The sequence below is a fragment of the Hippocampus guttulatus genome, chromosome 15 (genome assembly GCF_054856545.1).
Source record: "Hippocampus guttulatus isolate MCC_2025c chromosome 15, RoL_Hgut_1.0, whole genome shotgun sequence".
NCBI classification, from domain to species: domain Eukaryota; kingdom Metazoa; phylum Chordata; class Actinopteri; order Syngnathiformes; family Syngnathidae; genus Hippocampus; species Hippocampus guttulatus.
The window spans coordinates 9,956,256-9,978,304 of record NC_141275.1 but is presented as its reverse complement, the minus strand read 5'-3'; the positions used below and the strand labels follow the sequence as shown (position 1 = coordinate 9,978,304).

At 42.0% G+C, this 22,049-nt stretch overlaps 1 long non-coding RNA gene across 1 annotated transcript; it reads right to left on the bottom strand.

The window, feature by feature from the left end:
• Nucleotides 1–369: 369 nt before the first annotated feature.
• LOC147193801 (uncharacterized) lies at nucleotides 370–20,140 on the bottom strand. Its single transcript, XR_015103103.1, has 4 exons — nucleotides 20,017–20,140; nucleotides 17,229–17,350; nucleotides 3,307–3,443; nucleotides 370–975 (listed from the first exon to the last, which is right to left on the bottom strand). It is a non-coding gene; the product is annotated as an uncharacterized LOC147193801 (long non-coding RNA).
• Nucleotides 20,141–22,049: the final 1,909 nt, after the last annotated feature.

The following is a 22,049-nucleotide window of genomic DNA, read 5'->3' as shown; positions in this document are numbered from 1 at the left end:
CTCCACGTGTCTCCGACTCAAGCGCAATGAAAAAGCAAAAGGATGGAGGAATGAATTAAGGCCGCAACGTAACGAACAAAAGTCATAACATCATGAGAAAAAGATGGCATATTATTAGAACGAAGGCGAAATATCACAAGCTCATTGTCAAAATATTATGAGAATTACACCTGTAAGTCAAAACGATGCAAATGAAACGCCGCCATGATTAAATGTTGAACCATTTAAAAAAAAAAGATGAAACATTAAACTCAAGTTGACAGTCATAATTTGAGGCGATTCATTTCTTAATGGATTTAATGGTGAACATATCAGAATGTCCGAAAGTTTCCAGACAGAATCGGGCTCTCATAAATGTAGACTCAGAAAAAGGTTTTGACAAAAAGATTTATTTACAGGGGGAAAAAAAAAGAATAACTTGTCTCAGAAGGACAAGAGGACCAAAAACCATGTATGGTACCAACCGTAAATAAAAGAACCAAAATCACGACTTACATGAATCAATACAAAAAAATCTGGCAAGAAAACTCTGAAGCAAAATCATGCAAGGTTGAGAAAATGGCTTGAGCAAGGCGAATTAACTGACGCCGAGTGGTCGGAATGGCAGTCCTTTCGCAGTGGCATAATCATGATGCGAGAAAGGTGCGACGATGAGGGGGGCAACGCCCACCGCTCCAGCTGGAACTCAAGACACATACAAACAAAACGTGAAAGAACATTCGGCAGGGTGTTCTTCTAATCGTCGTGACAGGATGTGGATTTCTAGGACAGCAGAACTGGTCTTACTGGTCTTTGTCAGGAAACAACACCCATCCCCTCCTTTCACTCAAACCAAACACACTGACACACATTGCCCATTCGGCGCTGGTGAGCGGGAGCTATCAAAGCATTTGTGTGCATGACAGACATCGCAAGGTGTTCTCTTCTTGACCGCAGCCCCTCGCTCACTCTGCCATATCCAAGATCGGACAGGTGCTATGAATAAAACATTGAATCCATTAAAAAATTAATCACCTCTACCTTAGGCATAATTATGGCACGATTGCTCCCGGTGTGCGAGACGACAAGCGTTCTTCCTAATGTGCACGTGTTTTGTATAAGTACCACAACATTTGAATTGTAATCATTTTATCAGGTTAGGATGTTCTCCCCGAGTCTCTGATTGGAAAGTTGACATGTTGGACCTCTTGACCTGACAGCAATTGGTGGGGTGTGAATACTGTGTAGTGCTCATGGTTGGAGAGCTGAATGACATCCCATTAATAGACTTTGGCACACCGCACACCAAACGACATGGCTGACCCCGATCAGGTCGAAAAAATTAGAGTTGGTGACTCACATTCACATATCGACAGAGATGCCGCAACGGAAAAAGTGTGACCCCCACATCGGGTTTTGACGCTCCACATACAGAATATTGTGCTGTATTATTTTCTATTCAACCATAAAAACACGGCGTGATTGTCAAGGAAGAAGTGGATTACCACAACGAGAGAATAAAGGTGAGTGTTGATGTTTTCAACGGCTGTTGACAATAACTGAATGTTTATTTATTTAACAGTTAGTTCCGAGCAAGCATTTTTGAGTCATTCCATGACCGATGACATACGCTAAAACATTGGGACTAAATATATGACTCTGCTTCATAGGTGGTTTAAATTGTTAACTTGGCCCTTTTATCCTTATATTCATATCCTTAAATAGATGTGTTCATTTAAAAGTGTGACTATTGTCATTTAATTACTACACATTCTTTTTCTAATAATATGACTGTTTCATTGTCGTTACGTAAATTTTTTCCTCCATAGTTTATCTGCTTCAATTCTTCCTTCACAATAATAATATAATAATAATAATAATAGTGATGCAATAATTCAATATGTCTTCTTCCTCTCAGAATTAAGACAACAGATTCCAGAAAGTGACATTTGTCCTAATCATCTGAACCACTGAGTTCAGTCAGGATTGCTATCAAAGCACTGCACTCTTCTGTGTTCCATTTTCTTACCAAACTAGAGGACCTTTTACACGCATTCATCCTTCCAGTGCACAACTCCGACCTGGTGTTCTCTCCCTTGGGATGCCATTCTAATTAACCCAAAGAGGTCTCGAATCGAGTGTAGCGGGCCGGCACCACTGTTTGAGAAAGACTCGTCTATGTCTATGTCAGTGTGTGTGTGTGTGTGTGTGTGTGTGTGTGTGTGTGTGTGTCACAAAGACCGAGGTGATTTCATGACTCCACTGGGTTCAGGAGGGGTAATAAATTACATGAGCACAGCAGCTGGGGGTCTGTGTGTGTGTGTGTGTGTGTGTGTGTGTGTGTGTGTGTGTGTGTGTGTGTGTGTGTGTGTGTGTGTGTGTGTGTGTGCGTGCACAAACTGTACGTGCGTGTGCGCTAAACAAGTATATCCAAATACAATGTTTCGATTTGGGCTGGGGAGAAAATGGCAGATGCATTAGTCAGTTAGCAGGTCTGATAGTGTGTTAGAAAGGTCATGAGAAAGAAATACTCTCCATGCTTGAAGTCCCTCTAAAGTGAAAATGTTTTGTAAATTTGACTCACCACAGAGAAGACTGCCACTAAATATTCTGAGAAAATCGAAAGGTGAAAAAAAAAATCACCAAGTATTTAAAAAGAGGCCTCAAAATCATGACAAATCAAGTCGTTGTCTCTGTTATCAAATGATGTGTGCTTGTTCATCATGTGCGCTGTATAATAGTATAATTGTATACCTCCACTATTTACCACTACATAATTTCCAGTCCTTGCACATTTTTTCAGCAATTACCTTCAAACATGTGTAATGTATTGAGAAACAAATCTCTGAATTCACCTTATAGGGTCTGAAAGAATATATGAACTGGGCTTCATAAACAGCACTTTTTCCCAAAACTCTGTATGAAGTACTTCTTCTTTTTTTTGTCTGATGGTGGAAGTTGGGTCAAAGGTATGCAAGCAATGCAAAAAAAAAAAGTAGGATTGTCTCCAACTATGTCATTTTGCCACATTCCAGCGGCATCTCATGCTGTAGATGCGTCACTCTGCGAGGTGAGAATTTCTTGTTGCCATGGTGATTCCAGTTTGGTCTACTAGCTCATTCAGTCATTATTTCTGATGACTTACGTCGAATAATGATATATCTAATGTTTCTTTATGTACAGTAGTAGCAGTTCGACTATTTTCGGGTAAGATAAGACTTTTGATTTGCATATGTGGGTAGAAGTGCGTGTGTTTATAATTCAAGACTACGCTGTGTGAAATCAATCGAGGTATTGTGCCTGAGACACAGGAGTGGTTTCATTTACCTTCTGGGCACTTGTCCACGGCTGATGAGTCTGGCTGGCTGACAGACTGGAAGGAGCCACAGCAGCTGGATGGGCAGCTCCACGTCAACATTCCCAAATTTGGTCGCGACCCATTTGGCTTTTTGATGAGCGTCTCTCTGCATTTAGAAAGTGACATAAATCTATGACGATGTGGAGTGCATAGAAAAAGCCTACACACCGTTGTTCAAATGCCAGGTTTTGTGATGACGGAAAAAAAAAAATGTTATTTTTTTCAGAAGCCTGAAGTGTTTGGGTTTTTTCCCCCCCAACAATGACTGCTTGTTGAACCTGCTGGTCTTTTGATATCCATTGTATGTCAGTATGTTGTCAGGATTCATTATCAGGTTGATCTCCTGATGGCCATCTGGGGAATTTCATATTTAGCTTTCTTACTTCCAATATGGAGCGGCCCGGTAGTCCAGTGGTTAGCACGCCGGCTTCACAGTGCAGAGGTACCGGGTTCGATTCCAGCTCCGGCCTCCCTGTGTGGAGTTTGCATGTTCTCCCCGGGCCTGCGTGGGTTTTCTCCGGGTGCTCCGGTTTCCTCCCACGTTCCAAAAACATGCATGGCAGGCTGATTGAACACTCTAAATTGTCCCTAGGTGTGAGTGTGCGCGTGCATGGTTGTTCGTCTCTGTGTGCCCTGCGATTGGCTGGCAACTGGTTCGGGGTGTCCCCCGCCTACTGCCCGAAGACGGCTGGGATAGGCTCCAGCACCCCCCGCGACCCTAGTGAGGATTAAGCGGTTCGGAAAATGGATGGATGGATTACTTCCAATATGGTCAAACCACTTCTAATCTTGAATAAAATGACTACAATTTGAACTGCCGGTAGTTGTATAAACCAGAGGCCAATGTGCTAAGCAGTCCATGGTGCCGCCTTGTAAAACAACATCAGATACAATGAAGGATATAAATTTCGACATCCAAATCTAAATAATCCGTGTTTAATATTTGAATAATCAAAAACCTTAATACACTGTCATATATTCACATTCCAAATCAAAGCAATATGTGAATAAAAATCTTACTCTATCTACCCATTTCATCTGTGTATTTTACCCTCTATGTCTGTGTTTGTCTTGCCATTGTTGCCTTTTCACTGTGCGTGTGTGTCTCCTGATAAACACACACAGGCACACCTACACGATCACATGCAAAATGCTGACATAGGGTAAAAAAAAAAAAAAAAAAAGGAGCAATAGGCAGAAGAATGCTGAGTCAAGAGGACCGTCGCTGCCCACCACCCCAATAAATGCACAGAGCATGTGGCCTCATCAATAATAGAAAGTCCTCCTTAAAGTGTCACTTGTGTGTGTCTGAAGAAATGTGTGTCACGTTGGTGTGTTTATCTCGACATCTTGCATATGTATGCATTATGTATGTGTGTGCGACGACGGTTTGGCTAATGGTGTTGAAAGATCACATTAACCTTCAAGTGGAGCCGCTCGTGTCGCTTATCAAACCACGCAGCTGCGCCTCCCACAATGTTTTGATGCGCGTGCGCATTTGTGCCTGCGTGCACATGCGTCAGTCGAAATGACGTCCAGCGATCTAATTAAAAAGAACATGAAAGAATTCAACAGTTCGTCATGTCTCAAAGCTGCAATTTAACCCATTGTGCAGTATTATAATACAGTCATGTAACGTAGACAAAAAGGAAGAAGAGTAATTCTACTACAATTGTAGATGACTCAGTAACATGCTGTAATATTAGTCATATTTTTGTACAAGATAAAGAATAGATGCCTGTGTGGATTGTTATATTATATGTTAACGAGTTCGTGGTCAAATATCCGTTGCTCAAAGGGTTCTAAAACCGCCCCAATCGATGCTAACTGTTAGCATGTGAATGGTATGATTACCGGTAGTTGCTAGCATTAAGCTAGCAGGCCATTGTTCTGTTTCACAATGCTGCCTGCACCGAAGTCAAGTGAGTGTACTACAAAAAAGAAACTACCAAATGCATTCCTTTTGTCATACATAAATATACATGTATTTCTCTAAAGTTTCACTTGTTTCTAAAGTGAAATGGTAAGCTTTATCAAACTATGTGGCTTGCCATCACTTCTCTAGAGGCTTTCATTAATCCTATTTGATGCCGCTGGTGATGATAGCTCATGAGCTGCATTAGAGTTATTGTTGAGCAGAATGACCTTTCTCGTGTGCGACGAGGAAGGAGAAGGGAGAGAGAGGGCTGGGTCTTTGTCAGGGATTGATCCTCCAACGCCCGCGTGTACCGCGTGGGCCACACCGTGGTCCATTGAGTTTATTGACCACAGTTTGAAGAGTTCACATTCTGTGCTTTTTGCTATTTAGAGCCATTGATTCAAGCACAGCACTGAGAGGAGCATTGCGTTCAAATCGCACTGGATTTGGCGGGGTCGTCAAGGGGCCACACCTCTGGGGAACAGCCCCCAATGCCCACTCATGTATTTCTTGCACACACTCAGCATACTGTAAACACACGTGGCACATATGTGCCGCGACGAGCTCGACATTCATCATGCGTGAGGCTCGGACGCTATATGCATTGAAATGTCACCAAGCCCTCGAATCAATACAGTCCCAAAAAATCCATATCAAGCTGTTTTGCATCTGGTCATCATCTCCTAGCTTCGCTCGGTTGAACTATAAAAGGAGAGCATGGTCATAGTGAGAGTGACGATGGGAAGACAATATTTAGTATTACAACTATAACATCAATATTTTGACCTGTGTATGAGAATTGTTATAATGTATTTGATTGAACCTCATACCATTATCAACAAAAGCTTGCGTTTCAAACAATATTTGATTGCATTTAAAAAGTGTTATGTATGCGTTTCGCCATCGTTTGTGTACAAATATACATGTGTGTGTGTGTGTGTGTGTGTGTGTGTGTAAAGGGTTCCAAAACTACAACCAGCGATGCTAATCATTAGCATTTCAATGGTGTTTCTCATCATATGTTCGCATTAAACTATCGCGGCCATTCTTAAGGCAGTTGTTTGGTTGATTTAAACAGAATTATCTTTGTTTTGTGTTTAGTTGCATTGAACAGCTTGAAGCCCGTTTTTTAAAAAATTCAATTCTTCACTGTTTGTCAAAGTGCCGCTGATTGTGATGCAAGCTGAATAAACGCTCGCAAGATGACGGCTTATTTCTCGGAAAACTTGTAAGTCGGGTCGCTCGTAATTAAAGACACGACTACTGCGTTTGCTAAAGCCTCCATCATCACAGAAGTCATATGTAGTCATCTGTTGAATATGACGCTCATATGGGACCATGCTAATGTGATATATATATATTTTTTCAGTCAATGGCAGGCTTTCATGTAACCAGACCTCTGTGCATCTCTCTCTTTTCTCTCAGCCATGCAGCAGTAGTGGACAGATGGTTGGATCAAAACCCATCAAACATTTACAAGCACACACACACACACACACACACACAGCCGCTGATATCAGAGAGGCCTGTGCGTACACACAAGCACACAAAAAGGCACACACCTGCAGCTGCAAGCTAGCTAGGCTCTAACAGTGTTCGAATGAACAGTTTGATGGAGTCGTGCTGGATGTCTGATTGGTGTGATGGCTTTTCTTTCTGCCGCACAGTTCCTCACAAACACCATCTCCGTTCGGGTGGATCGCACAAGGGGCCAAACGGCTGAACAGTTTTCCCTAAAATTTTAGCCAAGGATGCATATTGAGTCTATCAGATTTGTTCTGCTGCATCGCGGGGTCCCCTGGCTCATGTATGTGCAACAAAATGCAGACGAAAGAGGCAAAAGATCATGAATGGAAAGGAGGAGGAGGAGGAGGAGGAGGATGGTGGTATCAAGGAGAGAAATGATTATCAGGCGGGGGAGAAAGAAAGAGGAGGAAGATGGAGGTCTCATACAAGATCGTCCTTTGCGCCCAAGTTATGAGTAATAACTTGGGCTCAAATATGCTGACTCATGTGGAACCACTCAGAATCACTGAATCATGGCAGTTCATTTTTCAGTATTTTCACCTATTTTATTTGTTGTAAATCATATAATTTTAAAAATCTATTCACTGTGATTCCTTTAAAAACAGCATAAATTCGTCAATTTAAAAAAAATTTCAATGTAATCAGTTAAGATATGAGTATAGTTTAACTACGGCAGGCTGGGGAATAAACAAGATCATTTAGTTAAATTTCATGACATTTCTTTCCATTAGGTTTCCATAAATATTTCAGTATGGCTATGGTTCACGTTTCCAGTAGATAGTAGTAATGCAACCTGTTTGTTAACAGGGCTTGAAAAATCGACAGGAAGTAGAAAGACTTTCCCGGCATGCCCAACTGCATTTGTAAAAGTTAGAGCCTTCTAATGGCTTTAGTTGGAGCTAATTATGTTTTATCATTAATGCTACTTCTGGCTTGCGTACTCCTCTTGTGTAATAGTAGTCGTGTGTGTTTTACTTACACTTCTTGCTCGTAATTTTGTGGCCACCATAATTTAATTTGCTGTTGAGTTTACGGGCTCACTCGATCATTCACCTAATTAAACGAATAAATCGCAGGGATGCCGTTGGCTCATGCAATGAGCTGCATCTTTAAATATGTTCAAATGTCTCTAAAAACTTCCGTATGACTTTCTATTTTGTAATGTCAGATATGAATACAATATTGAAGCTACAGGTCAAAGGCACTAAACAATAAGAAATTTCAATATCCGGTTCAGAAATTTTAAATGCATTTCACGTGAAAATGTGCCCGAAAAATGGATGTGACTGCTCTTTCCACTGACAAACAGTCGCACATAATTGCATGAACATGGCGACAAAATACAAGTTTCCCACAAAATTGAAAACATGATCAGTGTGTTCCGAGCTCAGCAGCCCCAGAGATTTGGTTGCCAAGTCAACCGCGGCCACCTCAACGCAGCAACCGCCTCATCTTCACCTCTATTGTATAGTCATTTGAATCCTGCGCTCATCTTCATCCATTTGGATATTATTTGCACGGGGATCTGCGTATGGTGTATGTAACGTGGCGTTTTCTGTTAATGTGCCTTTTGTGGCTTTGAGGAGGAGACTCGGCTCAGTGTTGCGCTTTGGCAGACCACCTGCTTCCATTTTGTTTTACATGGCCGTCGTTTGACGTCCAAAATAAATAATAGATAGCGAGGAACCACGCGTGCTTCTTTGAAAGGGGGTTTAAAATGGAATCATTTCATTCAGATATCATTATTAAATAAATACAGTTGCAGCTTGAGAAAAGCACTGCCGATGTTCTGCTTTGACTTGTGAAGTAAGATAGCTGGTGGCAGTGACTCAGCTCAGTTCATTCAACAGCAACAAGCAGCATTTCAGCAGGTACAATAAGGTTACAAGTTCTTAAAAAGAGAGGCTTCGGGATATATATTATCACTGTAGTTGAAATTTACTGTCCAATTTAACGTAAACCTAATCCCAACTCCCTGAGAACACCTTACACATTTTGCCACATTCATGGTAATGCTAAACAGCATCTGTGATTTCATCCTGTAAACAACAGAAACAACTAAAGCGTATTCTTTATCCTCTGCGTAGAACAATTAATATTAGTGGCGTGAGCTGAGAGGAGTTCAGGCATCTCAATTAAAAAAAGTAGGAAGTATTTACATTCCTCGTGGCTGGATCTTACTCCAGACAACTATGCGCACATGTGATTTCGACACAAAAACCGCAGTGCTGTGGAATATTCTAGTTTTTATCACACACAGCTTCTCACACACACACTTTCACTGCCCCATTTCACAAACCCTGAGTCACCATGGCCATTTTTTTCCAGCCTGGTAATTACCCATAATGACATTGGGCATGCAGACCACTTGGGATCAAAATGCATTATTTTTCATTACGGACAGCCTGGAATGACCCCGGAGCTGATAAATAATACGCCAAACATACGTCTTAAATACTCCTTAGCCTGTGGCGTGAATGCTCCCGCGGCGTTGACATGCTTTGACTCACACTGCAGCAGGCCTCATTGTGATGCACAGCTAGGTCTAAAGTGAGCTCTGCCAAGTCGGAGGCAGCCATTTAGCCAGCAGAAACAGGCGCACATTGATGCATGCACACATGCACCAAGACGAACCAGAAACAATCAGACAGGATCATTTGAAGGAGGGCGTCAATGAAGTGCATTGAAAAGTGTTCTAAAGTAGTAAATCGTTGGTATGAGTGCTCAAACATTTTCCCTGCAATATGAAAGTGGATTTGGAGCTTTAGCCAGCCTGGCTGATCATGTCAGGGAGTCGCATAACGGCTTCTTGCTCACCGACACATTTTCAGAAATGGCAGAAAAACTTTTTTTTAATTGCACTCTCGATTTATGGGCGGGCACTCAGAGAAACAACTACATTTGTGTACACCCTGGTATGGCCCTCGGTGGACTTAATAAAAGCCGAAATGGCCCCTGAAAGAAGAAGGGTCTGGTTCTGTAAAAGCAAAACTCAATGATGGGATTACCATGACAACGGTAGCACTGACGTGGAGGTTACATCGGAGGTGTCACGCTCCATGGAGACAAACTTGATGGCACCGTTGAATCATCAAGAGACGGAACCAGAACATGTGACACGTTTTGCTCTTGCCCACTTCGTGTACAAGATTATTGGAGGTCCGGTAAGAAGTCATCAGAACACTAACCTCCAATATTTTCAGTTGGTTCGCTGCCGCCTTTCTTCCTTTTTTTTTTTTTTTTTTTTTTTACCTAGCCCACATCCTTCTGTTGTCTGCGGTACTTTTACAATCGCTGTCCTCCATTTTTGCACCCACACCCTCACCATAGCAACCAACCGTGCCTCGATGTCAAGGAGGGGAAAAGAGGACAGGCGGGATGAGGAAAAAGAGATGACGGATAGAAAAAGAAGTTGTCTGATTGAGGTGAAAATAAAGACTGAAGACTGGTCACTGAAAAGAAATACAAATAGGTCAGTCGTAATCTAGGGTTGGGTTTTTATGAATAAATAATGCAGTGCTTCAAAGTATAAATAGCCTCAAGGTGGAAAGCTCACCATGTTGCAGCAATACAGATAAATGTGATCAGAGTACCAGTTTGTTGGCAACAATTAGAAGAGGATGTATTGCGAAACACTGTCCTGAAAAAACCCCCAGCAGTGTTACTTTTATTCTGATTACTTCTACTTCTGTCTGCTTATTCCCTTTTATCCTGACACTCATTGTGACGAAATATCAACATGAATAGAACCAACTATAGGAATACAAGAATATGACATGAAAGGAAAAAAAAACTGCTAATAAATCTATTCACGGAGCTGTTTGGCACTGGGTAATACAGTAATGCCTTGAGATACGATGAATCTACAGCGAATTTGCTTACCTCATGGAGACATGTCCAAATAGAACAATAGGAGTCCTGGGATTGACCCAAGGGGCACCCCACAAGTCAAAGCCATTTGGTCTGAGACAGTAATCAATTTCACCAAGTATAAAGTGCAACAGCTTTCCTTTCTGGATCAATTTTAGCCCTATTCCCACCAAATTCACCCAACTCTCCAGAGGCATGCAGCCTCTGGAGAGTTGGGTGAATTCAGTTGCCTCCAATAACTCTATTGCGTTATTGGAGGCAACTGAATATACAGGCTTGTGTGTCACAAAAATCAGTGATGCAAGTGATGCATGTTCTGTGACATCAAATACGAACAATTATTTGTCTTGAAGATTTAAAGTTTAACAATGTCATTCTCAAGGGTGATCTGGTGTTTGGCCACCCAGCGGGACATGTATGGAATGTCGGGTCACTGAGTGGGTGTGATAGATGATCTGATTGCTAAGAACAATGGCTAACCTCCCTATGTGCTTGAACACCAACACGGCATCTTTGGTTACTGTTACTATAGGAACACACATTAAAGCTGCATGTATGGTCTGAGAGGATAGGAGAGTTAATACCATCTTATCAACGGCACTTAGCTTTCTATTTTCCATTTGCTTTCCTCTAATTTCTAGTGCGACTATAGTGTCATCAGGAGGATTTGGAGATACTTATTTTTCAACTCTCAGTCTGCTGCCTAAGGGAGACAAAACTGACCTCAGCTAAGACTTAGGCTATGGCACTATTCCTCCAAGCAATTACTCTGCTCAATACAGTGAAACAGGAGTTCGGAACATTACAACAGTGGTTCTCCTATTTCGGTGCAGTCAAATGCCCATCACAAATCGAACGGCAATTACATGATAGTGGCATGTGGTCCTACAGTGGGAAGCCGATGCAAATGAAAAATTATCTCAGTACGGATGAAGAATTTCTCCCAAGTTAGCTTGGGGACTGCAGGCTGGTGGGGTGTACTGTTTGGCCTAAACAGGCACAGCTGCTGTTTATGATCCCCTGTTGTTAATGCTGCTCCATCGGGAATGCACGAGAGCAGCTGAGGGCAGTGACAAAGGCATGCACACACACATGCAATAATATAAACAATGCCCATCAAAGATGGATGAATGACAACATACACTCATCTACCGGGATGAAAATGTAATGTGATGAAAAATCGATGTGCATATCGGGACATCTCTAGTGCACATAGATGTGCACAAAGTGAAAAGATTGCATTGTGAAACCGGTGTGTCAGACCTCTAGCAGCAACAGCCCACGTGACCTTATCAATGTGACTCACTCTCTCGCTGGGTCACATCTGCATGGACGCAGCGATAAGCGTGTAACACACAACAAATGCGGCACATGCAAGGCGGCAAACATGGTCAGTAAATGAGAAATGAGCCTCCTAAAATACACGAGTCACACTAATTGGACCTTGTGTTGTAAACAAGACACTCGTGTGACTGATGGCGTGATGCCAGTGTCATCTTGCAGCGCATTATTAACAAAACAAAAAAAAACGCCCAGCAGAGTGGGTAAACTCAATAATGATGACTGATAATGAGCATGGTGTTGTCTTGGAAACCAAGCCATCTGTAAGCCTGATTTGATAAAGTAAGTGCCCTCGGAAAGCAGCTCATGTGTGATTCACAGTCTGTAAAAATACATGATGGAGGTGCTTTCAGGTGACGAAAATGCTTCTTATTGTGCAAATATCTATATTGATATATAGATACAGTATATGCACACACACACACACACACACACACACACACACACACACACACACACACACACACACACACACACACAGCACAAAGAAGACTATTTCCTCAACTACAGCAGGATGCTGTAGTAGTGTAATGGTTGCTTTTCGCTGAGGATAAAGAATGTATACCTGTGAGTATTGTTATATTAAATGCCTCCGTGTTGCTCCACCGTTGGTGTTCAAATATCCATTGATTCGCAAACTGAGTACTGTATATTAATGCTAATCGTGAACGTCAATCTCGACGGACTTAAGATGGGAGTGACAATAAACAACTTAGGGGGAGGAAGCTGAGGCTAGGATGTACATGCCTGATGGTGCTGATGAGAGTAATGTGATTTCTTTTTTGAAGAAGCAAAAACAGGCATGATTGCTCATCTCGGAACCTGGGGGTCCCCTTGTCCTGTGACTCTTATCCCCACCCCCCATCCTCCCAACCTCTGTTGACTGACCAAAGAGAAACGCACTAAAGGCTTGCCCTGCGAATAGCGAATGGAGAGTGATGTATAGATAATGAAATTAGCCACATATGTATGTGGATTCAGGGGACAGATGTCGTGCCTAGGGAGACGAGACCAATCGGCTAAATGAGAGATGACAAAATGGGTGAGATGTAAAGGAAGTAAACTCCACAGCGCAAGTTTGGCCTTGTGAGGACTTAATTGACAGAGACAGCTAACTTCCGGTAATTTAGCTGATGAAGCTTTTCAGGACTGCTGGCTGCACACAAGCTCACCAATAGAGCAGCAGAGAAGCCAAGATGGAGGAGGAGGAGGGTGTGTTTTGTTAACATTTGAGCCCACAGTCAAACACACACACACACACACACACATTGTCACCATCAACCTCCAAACAAGTGAGAGGAGACAAAGTGCTGATAGTGCTGTTCCCATTGCATCGCCGCTAACGTGACATGCTAGCCACGAGACATGCCGACTGGTGATGAAGAGGAATGTTGTCTGACCCTCACTAGATGTAGATTTCAATCCCGCCAGTGATGTATTCAGCAGTCCTTCACACAAAAATGAACAGTCAACGCTGTTCCGCATGGCTTCTGAACTTCAAAGGGGGTAACTTGGAAACAGGGCTGACCAATTTGGTGGTGGGGGAGAAAAAAATCGAATTGCAATTTTTTTTTCTCTCTCTCTCAATATTGTGAGTCTTTTTTTTTTCTTGGTCCTCTTCCCATGTATATTTTTTAACTAATTAATTCATCTCTATTATAACAACCGGTATAAGATTGATTATATATGTTTTGATTGCATAGGTTAAACTCGGGCTAAAATAGAGGCAAATGAAACATGAATGAATATTAAAAGGCAGTTTATCTTCTTCAGTTAGAGTTGCTAACTTATAAAAGAGTCGGACTTTCATATTTTAAGGAACGACAACACAATTAAACAGAAGTCAGTAACTCATACGTGCCATTTCAACAATAATGGGAAACAAATGTCCGATCACTTCATGAAACAATGATACAGTATGTAAATACGGCATTCAAAAGGAGTGGACTTATCTGGGTTCAATACAAATAAAAAACTAAATATACACTTAGAAAAAAAACGACAGCAATTCTTTCATTTTAAATTGTAGCCTCTGCGATACGAAAATTGCATTCTACTACATCGCGATTTGAACTGTTGATCAATTACTCAGCCCTACTTGAAAGATTTTAAGGCTAACGTGCTCTAAAAGTCACAAAAGAATCCAGATCCAGGGAAAAACAAGTTTTAGATTTAATAAAAAAAAATAATTATATATATATTTGCAATTGTTTTTAGTCTTTCATGGCTTCACCGCCCTAAAACAATGCCCTAAGTATTTCTTTTCTTTCATTTTTTGGGGAGAAAACATGAAAAACTGGAGTAAACTTTCATTAGATTATTTATGATACATTTTATTTCAGGGGTAGAAACCAATGATCTTTTTAACTAAGAATGTCACTCATTTCAGCATCCTGAGATATTTCATGCAAAAAAAAAAACCCGATGTACTTTGTCAAAATCTGATTGAGGCTATTATTTTGGTAGACTGATGAAATGCAAAACAACCAGTTCTAAAACCAACCCTCCCAACTTGAAGACCCGCCGCACATGGAACGACATGACCGAATACAACTGAGGGCGACAATCATAAAAAATTCGTTGGCGACGGCTCGACTCCTGCGAAAAACCTGCAACCGAATTGTCCAGAAACAAAATTTGATTTCTCATAATTTATGGTCATCTATATACAAAATAGTTACACTTTGAATGTTGAGCATTCAATGTTGAAACAAAATGTCATGTGCGTTTCTTCACCTTGTTTCTTTTCTGTTTTTTTTTTAAACAGTTCCCAGGTGTCTTATCAAAAGGTTGCTTTGGTCAAAACGGCTCGGCACCACCTGCGATCATTCAATTTGATCAAATCTCACCCCCGTCCACAGTGATCAACAGTAATGGAAGCATCTTCCTTTGAATGCAATCCTTGCACCCCCCCCCCCCGACCCCACCCCCAACCTTCTTCAATCGCAGCCTGCGTCTCAGCCGCGCTGTTGCGAGTGTGAGCGCATACGCCATAAATAGCTTGGAGAGGATGCGGAGAAAGCGCCACGGATGAGGGACAAGGAAGCCCGACGTTGCGACTGTCTGCTGCAGCCAAACCTAATATGCTGGCAACATGTGCTGCAAGCCAGGAAAGAAAAACAAGGCGGCGTGACAGATGACCAGGACAAAATTGGATTAGAAATGCTCCAACACATATCTGTTCCAATTCTGGTGTGTGTGTGTGTGTGTGTGTGTGTGTGTTTTTCCCCCCTCAAGTATCTCTGCTGATATTACACTGATATTTCATCAGCGCTACAACCATAGTAGATTTCTGTCTTTAAATCTCGTCTCATACTTACGCCTGACAGGTCTCTGGAATTAGCTGGAAAGCAATCAGGCTCCTCCGATCAAGTAAAAACACACAGGATAAACGAATGAAAAAGTGTGGAGAGAGAGAAGTGATAGCAGTCCATATAGCTTCTCTATTTTGCGGGCAAGCGTAATAACTTGGCCTGCCACCGGATTGCATCAGACCGCGAGGTGTGTTTCTAATCGCATCTAAAATCTCAGTCTTGATAACATCTTTTTTGTATCGTTGATTCATCGAGCCCAAAATGGGTTACAGGCAAGCAGTGATCATGGGGGCTGCCTGGTAATTACACAGTCAAAGTATTTGGTGCGGCTCTCAATACCAAATGTGTCATTTTTGTATAAAGGCTGAACTGTTATTTGACGCGTGACATATGAAGACATATTGTCACGCTGCAAGCTTATGTCGCTCCGCAGTTTGTTTTCAAATATCCATCGCTTAAAGACATAAAACCACCGTCGATAATAAGTGTTAGCCTGTCAATGGCGATTTCCATTTTGCGTTAGCCTTAAGTGGGCGGAGGCCTTCTGAAGGTAAAGTTGAAGTGTGGGGAGAAGAGGAAGTCCAGACCGAGTAAAAGAATGCGCTGAAGGAATGTGATGCCACATTACCACAAAAACTGGCATGCAAATACTGTTCTTGCCATATTTGCATATTCAAATGATCACACTCCCCAGTTCATCATCGCATGCTCCTTCATCCAACCTTCTACGGAGCCAAACCCCCCCTCCTGATTTGACCTCTCTGCTCCTTTTCATGCAAACATCTCCAACTAGTGCAGATAGATGGGTGTCATATTTCGATGGCAGCGCACCGCGAGGGATCATTAATCAAACCCTGTGAAGATGTGAGCGAGTTTTGTGATGAGCAGCCTTTGTAGACTTAAGGGAGACACATGAGCGAGCACAGTCGGGCTTCGCTCCAGGATGCAAAACGGGGAGGCAAGGCGACATATTGCGCTCAGCTCATTACATTGTCACTACGAGCGCCCAATCTGGGACTCGTTGGCTTGAATGCAGCCTGATTCCACCCTGTTTGAGTGAAAGCAGGCCACGGCGCGATCTCCGCTGGGAGAGCAGGCAAGAGCATGGGTCCGGATTCATATTGAAACAGGTTTAGGCTAATAATGCCACAGAGTTAGTGGAGTGCATTTTACAGTACTTCCATCTGTGCGTGTGGTCGTGAATCCTTCATACATATGCATGCATGGCTGACTGCTCAAATTAGCATTGCTGCCCCCCTGTTGGTACAGTGCGTGTATTACTGTGCGCGGTGCACGACTAGGCGAAGCAAACTGGTTGTGTGTGTGTGTGTGTGTGTGTGTGCTTCACAGCACCAAGCTGAGGGAGGCTGCCATTTGTTTGCACTTGGCCCAGAGGAAAGTGCCGCCTGCCAACAACCCGCCATGCCGAGTGGGGGAGTACGAGTGAATGGAAACATAGTGGAGGAGGAGGAGAGGGGAGATTGTTCTTTTTATGCTTCACTTTTTGCGCTTCGATCAGATCAATATATTCCAGAAGATAAAGAATATATGAATACGAATGCTGTGACAGTGAAAATATCCAATCCCATCCATTTTTCTCTTCACATTGCCAGGGTGCACATTGCAATTGTGACTCTTAAGTGTCAAAAACTGGAAATGTGCCATTTGATGGTATTTAGTCAGGAATACAGCGACCGGATAGCTTATGAGACAGCGCTAAAGGCTTTACAATCGGGGGGGAAAGATCATTTAAATAGTAGAAGCAAGCAATAAAAGAGCAACAGTAAGACAAGGGCGAACAAAAGTCAATAAAAATACACTAACACACACACACACACAATGGTGCAAACCTCAATCTCTCATTCATTAAGATCTGAGGTGATCGGGTTACACACTCACATGCGTACACAAACACACTTACCCACAAGCAGTCAATCCCACAGGCCAGGCCGTGCCAGTTCAATTGAATTATCGCTATCGTACACCCAGCACAGAGGGTGGAGAGTCTGCCCACAATCCACACCCTCCACATGCGGCCCTTGCCTGCAATGGAAGCAAAACACACGCACGTGAGATCATATAGCACTAGATGTCCCTCACGCAGGCTGTATCACTTTTTCGATTTCCCATGACAGACAGGGTCCCATTATGGTCATCACTTACAGTCCTTATTGATCACCTACTCGCTAGGCTCCACCATCTTGGGCCGCGCACGCACACACACACACACACACACACACATTCGGTACAGTCATGTTTGTACTGCTGGCTTTGTGAAGACGTACACAAAGCATCCACGTCCAAATCCAAACAAGCGTCGACCTTGAAAAGGTCCTCCACAGCACTTTTCTGTTCTTCATCGATTCATTTTTGACCTTAACTAAAATCCAGCGAGATCACTTGAGGCCAAGCTCTCATTTTAAATGATATTGAGATAAACAAGCAAACTGAGGCTTTAGCAGGGAAGCCCGGACCTAAATGTTATCATGATTATTAAATACTACAATACATGTTGTCACTGAAGCAAAAGGGGCAGGCGTGTATTTGTTTAAAATTTTCTCCCAAACAGTTTTTTAAATTGAAAAATATATATTAAACAGGTCAAAGATGGATATCAGCAAAAACAGGAGAAACAACATAAACATGAACTTTCCCAGAAAAACACAAACTAAAATGTTTAACAAAAACACATGCTAGTTTGGAACACAACATGTAATTAACTTGCAAGTGAACATTTTCAACTGGATGACGAACGTGCCTCATTATTATAACAAATCCACTCGGTCACTGCGTTTGACATTTTCAGAGCCGCTTGCCATGAGTCCTCCCACCGGAGGAGGGAAACCCTGGTTGATGTGTCACGTAACGAAAAAAGGAGCGAAAGAAGAAAAAAGTCGCTGCCTGCTTCATACTACGGCGCGAGAAAATGAGGTCGACTGAAGATGGCGAGAAAAAGAGAAAGGACGCTGGCAGAAGAGAAACAGGAGGAGGAAAAAAAGGAGGATGTTGCTGCCATGGTAACCAGTGGCACCTCAGAGAGGAACGGCACCGCTGTGGGGAAAGACCCAATGTGCATGAACACACACACACACACACACACACACACACACACACACAGTGTATCCAAAACTAAAACGCATTCATGTATGTTTCATTGATACATTCCTATTTCAGTAAATGGGAGTCTTTTTTTTCCATTTTCATCAGTCATGAAAGATGCAACTTTTTCATGTTTAATTAATTAACCATTTCCGCCGAATCCCTTGAAAAGTCAATTTTTTTGTCCCATATTGTAGTCGTCCTTTGTCAGTGCAAATTTGCGCGCTGTGTATCCCCCCCCCCCCACCTCCCACAGTGGTGATGACGACGAGGCGCTCCCCCTCCCCCATTTTTCACATGCAACGCAAATTTGTTCTGCATACGCGTGAGAGATTTCCATCATTCTGTAATGCACGGCGATACTTTTATTGCCCCCCCCCTTGCCATTAGACGAGATTGAATCCAATAGAGCCTCCAAAGTCAAACCTTTAAAAGGTAGCATTCTCATCGTTTAGTTAAAACCACATAATTCAACCTTGAGTCTGTTAGCTGTTAGGAAAAAAATTATGGGAAACTCTATTGACATGCTAACGCAAAATTGCATTTATGTCGTGCTGTTCCCATTAAGCAAAGGTTATCTAAACACAAACTATGCAGCGACACATGTAAACAGAGAATATAACCATACTCACAGTCATACAGTTTTTATCCTCTGCAATGAGCAACTAATCGGAGCTGAGCCCTCCCTACACGATACTGTACAACTGTCACCTGCTTATACTGCCCCCACGTGGCCAAGACGGGTACACCTGTGGAAGTGCCAATTGATGGAGCACAACCAAGTCTTTGTTATGACTCTGTTTTTAAGAAGTACAATATTATGGAGTGATGTTATCAGTCATTAAAACATACATTGCATTAACATTAACATTTTTGCAGGGAACACACATTTGGATTTATGGACAATTTAGAGTCATTAATGGTCTCAACATGATTTTTTTTTTTTTTTTTTTGGAAGAACATTTCTTATTCTGAAGTTAATGAGAGCCAGCCGTTGCATGAACTGATGTGATTCATTCATGTAATGCTTCTCGTAAGAGTTTACTGCAAAAGCCAAAGGCTATTTATAACTTGGCATGTGTCAGAGGACGGTATATGAGCTTCATCGCACATGGAGGCGAAGACGGTGATTTTCCAGGACAGGCGTGAACGGCGCAGATGCTGTTAAAGATGTTAATGAGGAAAAAAGAGCTTTGTGGCAAGCGTTAGATATGTGTTAGCGTTAGCTGCAAATTATTTCCGAAAAAGAACACCGGGGGTCGCAGTTTTTCCATTGCAGTGAGTTGGTTATGTGCGGGAGGGTTGCCGGCTGTAATTATATTTAATAAACAAAAATCATGGATTCATTTTTTCCTCTGTAGCAAATTAAGAATTTCAGTCAAATTCCTGTTTTTGAGTAGATAAAGCAGAGACTAGTGTTTCCTGTGTGGAATATGCCTGAAAAAAAAATGGATTCACTCTTTTTGTTCTGACCACCATCTTTTCATGCATCACGTCACAAGCAGGAGAGGAATGAAGGGAGGTCAACTGAAGGAGAGGCAGATGCTCGCGTGTGAATAATTATGATACTGATGAGATTCGACCAGAGTGGCAAGATATTTGGGGAGTACCTCACGACGCAGGAGAGGCGGGGAAAATAGTGAACAAAGGGCGATTCTTTCTTCACGACTCGGTATGTGGGTTAGGCACGTCCGCATGTCCTCTCTCTCCTTCGTCATCCCACGAGGCGTGAGAAACTGGAGCCTCCCTCTCATCTTGAAAGATGTATGAAGCTGCATCCATAGGACTGTCTGAAAAGATTAGCAGAGAGGAAAATAGTCAAAAGTCGAGGACTGCGGACATTATGCGGTGCTGCCTTCCGTTAAAAATACCTCAAAACATCTTCCTCCATTGAAATAAATGGAAATGGCATTAAGCAACCCCAAAAAATGTTTTTAAGGAAGGAAAATAGCACTCTATAATATTAAACTATGTAAAAACATAAAATAATTACACAATTAAAGACAAATGAAAGGAATTATACAGTTTTGGTCACAATTTCCTCAGCTGCAAATTCTGGTGGGTGAGCCTTGGGCACCTGGGCGCAATATAAGAAAAATCCGAGAACTAGTGTACTGGAGGATTAGCTCCTATCACAATTTCTCAGTACAACAGTATTCATTGGTCGGTCTTTGCGGGGGATAAAGAATATATACCTGTGAATATTGTTTCATGGCCTGTCTGTGTTGTTGCAGCATTTGTGTTGAGGTATCTGTTGCTTAAAGGGTAACAAGACTGCCAAACTGATGCTTGGCAATAAAACAGAAAACATTACCATCCACACATCACCTCACCTAACACCACAGAGAGATTGACAGAAATCCATGTTTTTCCTGTAACACCAATTAATACTGTGATATGTGTGTCAAGCGCCGGGTGTTTTTTTTTCAAGTGTGCAACACTCGGCCTCTCACTTATAACATATGTTGAATAAAAACACCGTCACAGCTTCCAACACAAAAAGCCGTGACAACAAACGGAGCTGTCCCCTACGCCCTCACTCATTTAAGAAATAAATGTGGGAAATCTGCGAGCCTGTAAACGTCTGCGTGGGTGTGAAATCATGAGACAGAAAGGGAGGGAGGGGGAGAAAAGAAATAGAAACGAGAGACAGGCGAAGGAGAGGACACTGGGGAAGTTTCCCATTGTGCCTCAGCAGGAGTCATTTCACACACACATACACACACACACTACAAGGCCGCATTTGGCTCTCTTGAGGTGAGCGTAAGAGAAATAGTGTTGAATTTCACAATCATCAAGGGAACATATCACCAGTTAAAATAAGGCTTTGCGCTTATGCAGGATGTACAGTGTGTTTGTTCATGTGTCCTCGGGTGTGAAGGATTCATCTTCACAAGTTGATATTCATAGAACTCCCCAAACCATTCTGTATCCATTTGCTTATTTACTGCATCTATACATAAAACATGACAAGCACCGTATTTTCATTTCATCTTAATTCATTGGTACACCGATAGAGATTTGATATTTATTCGCAAGCAAACAACGTAGCATGGTGTGCACGTCCGCCTCAAAGTTCTCGGCTTCTGGTTTTGAGTCACAGCTTGTGAATCCCCAATTTCCTGCATCCCACATTTCAAGAAAATATCAAGTACACTGAATATTGGAATGGTTGTCTATATGTGACTTACAATAAAGACTTTCAAACTATAAATTCGCACTGATATCTTATTTTTTATTTGTTTCTTGAGATGATACAGTATATCCTTTATTAACTGTAAGGACAATTTATACTTCAAGTCAACTAAGGCCCATGACTATGCATCATCTTCAGTCGCAGAATACACTCGAAAATGTTTGAGGAGTGCTCCCAGTGTTGCATATAAATATAAATTTGATACAGAACATGCATGGATTATGCATGTAAAGTAACATGTTACAGGTTCAAATGTCAATAAAATAGTATCGATGAACAGTAAAACAGAGGGCCGATTCACTGTGATTGCACATTGTGTAATATTTACGGTGAAATATTTCGTAGACCAACTAGAATCTGTAAAGAAATGAAAAAAAAAATAACTTTCAAAAACGCTTATCAAGAACGTAGCCATTTTGTTTGTGAAGAACACAGTTAAAGGTACAG